Source organism: Elephas maximus, chromosome 2 (genome assembly GCF_024166365.1).
Source record: "Elephas maximus indicus isolate mEleMax1 chromosome 2, mEleMax1 primary haplotype, whole genome shotgun sequence".
NCBI lineage: Eukaryota > Metazoa > Chordata > Mammalia > Proboscidea > Elephantidae > Elephas > Elephas maximus.
This window is the reverse complement of record NC_064820.1, coordinates 232,622,439-232,632,570: the sequence shown is the minus strand read 5'-3', so window position 1 is coordinate 232,632,570 and position 10,132 is coordinate 232,622,439.

Here is a 10,132-nt window from a genome sequence, read left to right as displayed (position 1 = left end):
CCTCCCCACCCTGACGCCAGAGGAGGTACTGTCTAGGTGTCCTTCACAGTGTTGGCAGGGGCTCTGCAGAGACTCCAGCCTACCCTGCCTGTGCAGAATCTCTGCAGCTCCTGGCCCACAAGTCCCCATCTGGCAGCATGGGGTGCCTGTGGGGCCCATCCAGGGCACCGCTTTGTCAGACGCCTCCTTACATCCTATGGAATATGTTAGATGCAGGGCTGGGCAGCTAGATGGGGAGGCACAGGAAGGCCGAGGGTTCTGGGCCCCACCCCTGCCCACTTGCACAGTGGGCAGTTCTGCCCATTGCTGTGGGCTCCACCTTCCCCTCTACAGTGGGGGCACAGCCCCTCAAAGACGCTGCGGTGAAGACCCTCGGACACTCTCCCTGTATCTCCCTGTGGAGGCAGGAAGACACAACAGACTTTGATTCCTGAGCCCCGTCCAGCGCAGCCCTGGGCGAAGCCCAGATTCCAGGCCCAGGGTGTCCAGACCCTGTGTTTTAGCCATGGCACCCCCACTGCCATGCCACGTGGGACAGGCCACCATCCACTCTGAGCTACACCCTAAACCAGCTGGTTCGTGGGAGGGAGGATGATGTGATGACCTTCTGTGTCCCCTCCCAATGAAGGACACCCCTAGTCCCTAGAAGAGCCCCAGGGCCTGGCAGGCACATTCTGGCAGGAACCAGGGGTCTCTCCAAGGCTGCCCCGCAGCCTGAGGCCTGGGGCTTGAGCCCGCCCCACCGGCTCTTGGCTCCCAGGTGGGAGACAGGCAGCAGGCCCAATGCAGAGAGCACTTGCCTCCAGACCCTGCTCCCGGCACGGCACGGAATCTGTCTTCAGCTCTGCATCTCATTCCACTGTTGGCTGGTGGGTTTTTTTTAGATTTTTCTCTCGTGTTAATGAGCGATAATTTCTCTCTAGGATCAGAAGCAACCACAAAGTGCTGGCTGTGGCCAGGCCTCCTCAGGCTCCCTGCCTCACCTGCTCAGACCCCCGCCCCTGCCCAACTCCCAGCACCCACGGCTCCGGCTGTGGCCTCCCGAGCCTGGACCACAGCCGCCCGCGTTAATTGGATGCCCAGGCTCAGGGCAGGCGGCCAGCCTGCGGCAGCCACGTTAACACTCAATTATCTTCTCCCTTGGTTGAGGGCAGAACAAGGCCCTCTTTTGTCCAGGTAGGGCAACTTCCTGTGTGGCCTCTGAACCAGCATCTCTCCCTCCACCTTGCTCTCTTTCTCCCCAACTGTATCTCCCCCATTCAAGCCAGGAACAGGGGAGCTCCTCCACCCCCAGAGACCCACGTCTACACGCCCAATACACAGCCTTTGAAGCTCAGTCACACAGCCCAACACCCCTAGCTAGCCTCCCTTCCCGGGGTCACCCACCCCAACAGTCAAACGGTGGTGAGTGGGAGAAGAGTCTCCCAGCTCCCTCCACGGTGCGGGCCACACCAGGTGTGGGTGCCCAGCTGGGCATGCAGGTGGGGGCAGGGGCGGTGCCCTCAGCTTGGGAGCTAGACTAGCTGGGTGTTGGGCTCTGGTGCCCTGGGCTGGTGGTGCCTTCCGCATCACTGAGCCAGCCCTGCCCCGCGGTGGGTCTGTGGGAACTAGAGGCAGCCCTCGACTTCTTTAGTGAGACTGGACAGGTGCTCATCTGGAGACCCACAGCAAGGAATAGCAAAGCTGGGGCCATGCCAGCTTCCACCCCCACAATGTCTGGCATCAAGGTCAGCATCAGAAGCCTGCCTGTGCCCCCAGCCTAGGCCCCGGGCACAGACAGGTGGGGAGGGGAAGCACACACAGGCACTGGCAGGCGATGCTGGGGACACTGGTTCCTTCAGCTGGGCTTTTTAATTAACCTTGTCCGCTCTCGAGAGCCCCAATTAAACAGAGAATGTGATGGTAGAGTGGGGTCAGACGGCAGGGCAGGCTTTAATTAACATGAGGGATCCCAGCTGCAGAGGCAGGCTCTGGGCGGGAGCGCCCTCACCTGACAGATCACCTGCCCTGCCTGTTGTTCCATCCCCGGCCCTCCGCTCACTTCTCATTCACCCAGCAGCATTTACTGAGCCAAGTGTCATGTGTGTGTCCATCGCCAAGCCCCTGGTTCCACAAGGGTGGAGGCAGATGAAATCAACACACCAAACACAGAAGTGAAGTTTTCATGTGAAAGGGAAGAAGGTGGGGTGAGTGGCAGAGAGAAGCAGGAGGGTCTTGGGCAGGGGCAGGGAAGGCCCCTCCAGAAGGCAACATGGAAGCAAGGATGGCAGGGGTAGGAAGAGCCACAGGGCTCTCTCGAGAGGAAAGGACACTCAAAGGGGGCCAGCCAGTGCAAAGGCCCTGTGGCAAAGTGCAGTGTCTGAGGGCTGAGGAAGCTGACATAGCTGAAGCCAGTAAGCAAGGACAAGCAAGCTGGGCCCCCTTGGGGATGGGGGGAGGGAAGGCTCCCAGCTTCCCTGGGGCTTGGTGCATAGGGGCTTCCCAGCAAGGTACTTTCCAGGGTCCATGCTAGGTCCAGGGACACCAAAGTGCCCCCAGGTCCTTGCCAAGCTCTGTGTGGCCCCTTCCTGCTACAGTCTGGCTGGCCATGTGTGCCTAGGTGACCTGTGAGGGGCAGGTGAGCCTGAGCAAGGGGGGAGGAGGGGCGGGGGAGGCACGTGCACTGGGCCCCACCCTGGCGCCCAGCCCCACAGCTGCCCGTCTTTCTTCAGTGCAGTTTTGCAATAATCCTGCTGCAGGACTGACATTCTCCACACCTGGCTTCCTCCCAAAGACAGGAGGGAGGGGGGCTGAGGTATCTCATCTCAAGAGGAAACTCCAGGGCCAGTGTGAATCCTCTGCCCCTGCCAGCCCTGGGCCCCCAAAACCTCATTGCCCAGGGAAGGTGGATCATTGCTACCCCTGACACAGCCCTGCTGTCAGTGGGCACACCTGGGCCACCACACCTGCATCCAGGCCCTCCTCCGTCAACTCTGCTGGGGCCCGAGGACAGGGACGGCCGGGGGACCAGGCCTGAGCCAGCCTGGTGAGAGATGGATTCCTGGAGCCAAGTTCAGCCGGCCATGATGGGCAGGTCAGGGCCACGCAGAGAGCACCACGTGGAGGGACCCTGTAAAGCAGGCACAGAGAGATGGACAGAGACGTCTGGGCCCCGATTCCATCAGCTTCCAGGCATAGATGTGCAAGAGAAGAAGTGCGTATTAGTTGCTTGTGGCTGATGTAACAAATTATTACAAAGTAGGTGGCTTAAAGCAGCAGAAACTTATTCTCTCATGGCTCTGGAGTCCATAAGACAAAAATTAAGCTGTCAGCCTGGCCACACTCCTCCTCCAGAGGCTCTAGGGAAGGATCCTTCCTGGTCTCTTCCAGGTTCTGGTGGCTCCTGGAATTTCTTAGCTTGAGGCTGCATTCTGCTAAGTTCTGCCTCCATCTTCCCATGGCCTTCATTTTTTCTGTCTCTTATAAGAACACTTCTCATTGGATTTAGGGTCCACCCTAATCCAGGACAATTTCACCTCCAGATCCTTCACTAAGTACATCTGCAATGTGCTCTCCACAGCTGCGTGCCTGAGTCAACCTGGTGGGTGTGTGGCCTCCTTCCTGGCTTCCAGCCTCTCCCTGGAACACACAGCAGGGACCACCAGGGTCTTCCAAGGCCCCAGAGCCACAGGGGCTACTACTACCCCTCAAATTTCGGCCCAGACTTCTCTGATGACCCCACTGCCCCCCTCCCCAGACTCCGTACTTCCCCATTTGGTGCCTGTCTTCCACCCAGGCTAGCCTCATTTAGAGGAGATCCCTGCCCCTTTACCTCCACCCCACCACCGAGGCACACCCAGCTATTCTTTGAGTACAAAAATAAGCCCTCCCATCCCTCTGACCCCCTGCCCCTGCAGCTGTCCTTATCAACATGTCTCTCCCATGTCTGACTTCCTGCCACACAAGAAATGATGGGATCTTAGATCTAAGCTCACCCCGAACAAGCCTTACCTGATGCCACCACTGCTTACAATCACAGCCTTCCTTTCAAAGTATGTTTAGCTTCTTCTTGCATGCCCCCAGCAGCAGAAAGTTCACTACCTACCCAGGTAGCTCACTGCCGAGTTGTCCCCACATTTTGAGCTGAAATCTGCTCTGTGTTGGTCCCCACCAAGCCTGGCTCTGCACCAGCCACGGTTCCTCTGCTATCCCAGCCCCTGACCACTCCCGGAGAGACACTGCCCAGAACAGAGCCCTTGGCACCCTCCTCCTGCTCCCAGCCCAAGCAGCTCTACAGCCTCCCCTGAGAAGCCCTGGGAGCAGTGTTAAATGTTCTCAGGAGCCCTGAATTCAAACCCAGGCCACAACCACAGTGTGTTCCCGGACAGGCCCTGGCCTCCTCCCCTCCAACACCCCACCCCCCGTCTCCACCTGGCACCCACTGGCTTGATGCAGCCCTGAGCCGAGGGTCAGGTTGGGAGGTTGGGACCCTTTGCAGAGGTAGTATTTCCAAAGGACCCCAACTGATAGGCGTCCAGCCCAGAAAGAGGCTGGAGAGGCCTCCTCGCCTTCACCCCAGGGCCACCGCAGAGCAAAGGGCAGGGTCTGTTCTGTGAGCTGGCCTGCTCTGTTCCACCCAGGATGGGACATCAGCTCTATTGTAGGTGAGAGGGTGGAGGGCATGGGCAGGGGTCACATGGAAGGGTCAGGACTCTCTGCCCCTAACAAGGTAATTAAAGGACAGGAAGAGGTGTTACCCATTCCAACCAGGCCAGCTGCCCCTGTGGACAGCAAAGACAAGGGAGGAGGGGGCTCGGCTCTGGCTGGGTAAGATCCCATTCCTGTTAACCCCAGAGAGGGCTCCTAGAGAGACCAGGAGGCGGATTCCTGGGGTCCTTGCTCGCCCCTTCCAACAGTCTGTGTCAGCTGAGGGCACTGATCCCCACTCACAGCCTCAACTGCCTTCTCTCTAAAATGGGTCTGTGATAAGCAGAAGAAAAATGAGCCACCAGAAGCAAAGAGCCACGTAAAATCATGAACTCCTGCCAGAGGGGGCCCTGTGGAGTGTGGGCACCTTCCACCCTGGGAGAGGGCGTGTCAGAGGCACAGGCCCTCGAAAACCTGCAGTTTCTTCTAAAGTTAAACAAACACTTAACCCACAAGCCAGCAATTCCACTTCAGGTATTTACCCAAGAGAAGTGAAAACACACTTCACAAAAAGACTTGTACAAGAATGTTTATTGCAGCTTTACTCGTAAACACCAAAAACTGGAAACAACCCAAGCGTCCATCAACAGTGGAATGGATAAACAAACGGCCGTGTATTCACACAATGGAACACACTCAGCAACAAAAAGGAACAAACAGCCAATTCAGGCAACACCAGGATGAATCCAAAACGTTACGCTGAGCCAAAAAATCGAGGCACAGAAGATACATACCGTGAGTCTGTGTATACAAAGTTCTAGAGCAAGAAAAGCTAAATCAGGGGGTGGAAATTACAAAAGTGGTTGCCTGGGGGCGGACTGGAGGGAAATGGGTAAGAGGGACTCTCGTGGGTGAGGGAAATCTTCTGTATCTTTATTGAGGTGTTGGTTTTGTAAAACACATCACCGTTGTACACTTCATATCTGTGCATATCATTGTCTATAAAGTATGCCCCAACAAAAGTGGAAAAAGAAAAAGCCTTTCCTGGTGCCCTGGACAGCCTCAGGGTCCTCGCCCACCAGGAGGATGGGTCCTAGTCCTGGGGCTGTGGGACAGACCGAATGTGGCAAACAGGGTGGGAGTTATCTCTGGTGCCTCCTGGGTCCTGGGGAGGCCACTTGCTGGGTGGATGGGCCCTCAAGGCCAGCGGCAGGAGAAGGTGCTCTCCAGCAGGTGGCAGGGCTACAGAGGGGCTGACGTTCTCCATGGGCTGGGGCCAGTCGCTGGTGGGCAAAAATCTGTCCAAGGTCGGGCCCAACCCCTCCTGCACCACGCACTCCTAGGGCGGATGGAGCAGCTCTCCAACTCTGCCGGGGGGCTCTTCCCAGAACATGCTCTGCCCCCCACGGCCCTGACTGCAGACTCTCCAAAGCCCATGCCCCCAAGCCTCCACCCTGTCAGCACACCAGGGCCCACCAGTGGAATCCCCAAATCTGAGAGCTCGGGGCTAGAAGGAGCAGGCAGGTCACCAGTCCATTCCCCCTGCATCCCTCATTTACCTTCAGATGCAGCCACACACTAGTGCAATGCCCTCAAAGTGGGTCCCTGGGCGAGCAGCATCAGCATCACCAGGGAACTTGCTAAAAAGGCAGATTCTCACTTCGTACCCCAGACCTGCTGAGTCAGACACTCTGGGGTGGGCCAGAGGTTCAACACAGCCTCCAGGGAACTCGGATGCTGTCACTGGGGAACCACGCACCCAACACACAGCCTCAGAGAGCAGACTCCTCTTCCCTTCCAGCCCTCACCCACCAGGCAACTCCAGCCTCCCCACAAGGCCCCCATCTCCCAGCTCACGGGAGACGTGCTTTTATCTGGTGGATCTCCCCTAAATCCTCTGGCTGCAAAGTCAGCCCCTTTCTACCAGCAGGGCAGGATTAGCTGTTCAACCCAGCAGACACGCCCTGTCGCTAGCTGGGGTAGGGGGCATAGCTAATTCCCCAGAGATCTCACCACCCAACCGAGGGGCATGGGCCAGGCAGTAGGTACCGGAGTGAAAGCAGGCCAGGCACGGTGGAGAGGAGTGGCCACAAAAAGAGGACACTGGGGGCAGAGAGAAATGCCCGAGAGCCTGGGCCTGCTGGGAAGTTGACGCAAGTGTGTTCTTTCTAGGCCGGTCCAAACCCTGGATGGCACTGGCCCTCTTAAACAGCACAACCACCCTCAGCACTCCCATTTGAGAGATGAGGCAACCGAGGCTCAGAGAAGACAAACAACTTGCCAAGACCCCACAGTGCAGGCGCTTCTGTCAGTAGGCAGACAGCAGGGTGGGCTGTGGCAGGGGCTGAGGCTGGAGGTGCACAGAGGGCCACCAAGGACCCTGGGCCCCCAAAACCCTTCTTCTCCCTGGTTCTGTCTCTGCATCTGGCTTGGGAGGTGGGAGGCAGGGGTTCTTGTGCCAGAGAGCCCCCCAGGGGTCTAGCAAAGCCCAGGACCTTTTCATAAAATAAACGACCCACCGTCACGAAAGAAACTGACATGTTATCAAAAGCTTCAAACACTTCATGGTAGAGGAACTGCTTGGGATGGCAGGTATCTTCTTATCTAGTTGTGGTGATAGGGCCACACGTGCACACAAGTGTACACAATAACTACGTTCGGCTTATTATATTTCAACTATACCTCGCAAAGCTGTAACAAATAGAAAAGCAAAGCCTGTGGAAAAGAGGGCAAGTGTGGTGCATAGAGCTATCAGTCTCTGTCATTTGCACCTGTGACAAGACTGGTGAGGGAGATCCCCCCCGTCACTTCCACTTAGTGGGGAGCAGAGACAGGAGCCCAAGGTTACTGCAGCAGCTGCCGTGAGACCTGAAGGTCTCTGAGGTTTCCACAGGTGACAGAGTCAGAGGTCCTGCTAAAACTGCCATTCTTGACTCTGCCCACATTCAAGTTGGCAGGAAATGCCAAATGTCAGTGAGAGGCCAATAACCATGAAGACTTGTGCTTTCCCAGCCCAGTGTGTGTCCCGTGAGCTGTGTGGCCATCACACACCTCATCTGCTGCACATGTGGGCCTGAGCACTGCCTGCCTCAGACCGTGGAAAGTGTGGCTAAGAGAATGCAAGACCAGGCGGAGTGGCCATCACAGCTGCTGCCAGAAGGGCACTTGGCCGGGTGAGAGCTGAGCTACGTTCGGAGGGGCCGCCCCATCCTGGGAGAGTGTCCCAGGCACAGGGAACACAAGCGTGAAGGCCTAGGCTCAGGGCGGTCCTGGCCTTTTCCCTGGCATGAACAGGAGTTCATCTCAGAGCGGTTGGGACCAAGGAAAGGATGGCACCAGAGTGACCCCGGTTCTGGAGACTGGGTCCTGGGTACCTTCTCTGAGATGGGGAAAATGACGCAGGAGAAGGTTTTGTTTTTGTTGTTGTTTGGTTGGTTGGTTTTTTAGAGGGAAACGGACATGCTACAGAAGGGACTGGGTTGGGGGGTAAGAGGTGCCCCTTGAGCCAGTTCTCTCCCACCTCATGGTACTGGATGGTGGTCCTCACGCTGCCTCTCAGCTGCTGCGTGGCCGCAGGTGAGCTCAGCCCTTGCCAGACAAGGCTCCCCCCACCACAACCAGAGTGGCAGTTGAGGCCTGGCTGGCCTAGACCCCAGCCCAGGCCCGAGGAAGGGGGAGTCACAGGGTAGAGTGTGGGGGCTTGTCCAGGCCCTCCTCCTGAGGACCCCCGTGGTCAGAACAGACCATGATCATTCCTGCAGTGGGCCTGGAGGAGGGAAGGGGATGGGGTCCTTTCTCCATCCCATCCCTATCCGCATGGAAGCCCTGTCTCAGCGGTTGCCTCTGGCCCCTCAGAGGGCCAGATGGAGGTGGGGGAGCATAGAGAACCAGATGATCCGCCGTGCTCCACAAAAATCATTGAAGTTCTTCCCACAATTCAGCACTGGGTGTTGAGCTGAGAGCCTTGACTTAGCCGGGGACCAGCTTCAGTCCCAACTTTGGAGCTTCCCCCAGGATGGGGCCTGGTGAAGAGCCTCCCCCAGCAGTTATGTTGAGGGCACAGGGACTGCAGGAAGGCCGGGCAGAGCAGATATGCCCATGAACAAGGGTTACCTTGGGCAGTGGTGAGCTCCCCATCCCTGGAGGGGTTCAAGATAAAATTTCACCCTCCAGAGGCAATGTAGCAGGTGAGCGGAAGACTGAAGGCATTGGCCACAGGCAGACTGGGGTTCTAGTCCCAGTGTGGCTAAGAACTAGCCATATGACCTTGAGTATGCTGCCTGACTTCTCACATAAAGTACTAGCCAAATTTTAACATCCACCCGCCCCTGGGGGCAGGGCTGGTGTCCTTGAGTGTATGAGTGCTCCCTCCTCACACCTCCATTCCAGCCAAACCGGCCACTTCTGCCCCTTCACTCAGGCCCGTCCTGCCCATCCTTCCAGCCCACCTTCCTCAGGATGCTGTCCTGTTCAGCCCTGACTGCTCTGAGCATCTGTCAGGGGCAAGGGGCCCGGCAGGTTAGTCAGAAAGGGAAGCTGGGTTGGGATCTCCCCAAGCTGTTGAGTTATCAGCTAAGGTGGCTGCGGAATGTGGACACCCCAGGGCCTGTGCTCTGCGCCGCCTCCTGGCCAAGGCTGAGAAGGCACCCACTCTAGGCCCCACCTTGAAGAGATTCTATCCTGGGAGTCCCACACAAGAGGGACACGGAAGCCCTAACTCCCTTGTCAACTTGGGCAAGCACCTGGGCCTTAGTTTCGCTAAATAACTGCCTGACACTTCCTGATCTTGGAATTATTCCCCTGGTGTGCCTGCTTTAACCTGAAGACAGCTCCCTTGCCCTGGGGGCAAAACCAGGAGGCCGAGTTTGGGAGGAAGTTACATTTCTTAACCTGGAATTCATTTATTTTTAAAACTGTGTGTATCTTACACACACTCCTTCCTATGTATGATAGCCTTCACTTTTTTTTTTTTTTTCTTTTTAAAGAAAAGGGAAGGTGAGCTCCAGTTTTCAGGTACTGCCACCTCTAAGTCTGTCTCCTCACTGCTCCTTTCCTCGGTTCCTCAGCTTTGAAGCAGTTGTGATCACAAGGTTCACATGTGGCTAGGATCTCTAGGATGACTGTGGGAGACACCAGCCACAGGCCAGCTCCCTGGGGTGAGAGCCATGACCACTGCAGTTCTAGGGAACCTCCATGTCCCTCCCTGGGAATGCAGACCCAGGAGCACTTCACAGGAGTATTTGTAGAGGGGAACCCTGGTGGCACAGTAATTAAGTGCTGGGCTGCTAACCCCTGTCAAACCCACCAATCACTCTGAGGGAGAAAGCTGTGGCAGTCTGCTTCCGTGTAGATTAGTGCCTTGGAAACCCTACGGGGCAGTTCTACTCTGTCATATAAGTTGGAACCAACTCAGTGGTAATGGGTTATAGGTCCGAATGGGAGAGAGACCCCTAAACAGACAACCCCACAGCAGTTGACAGAGGTGACATCTGAGCTGGTAGTGTGA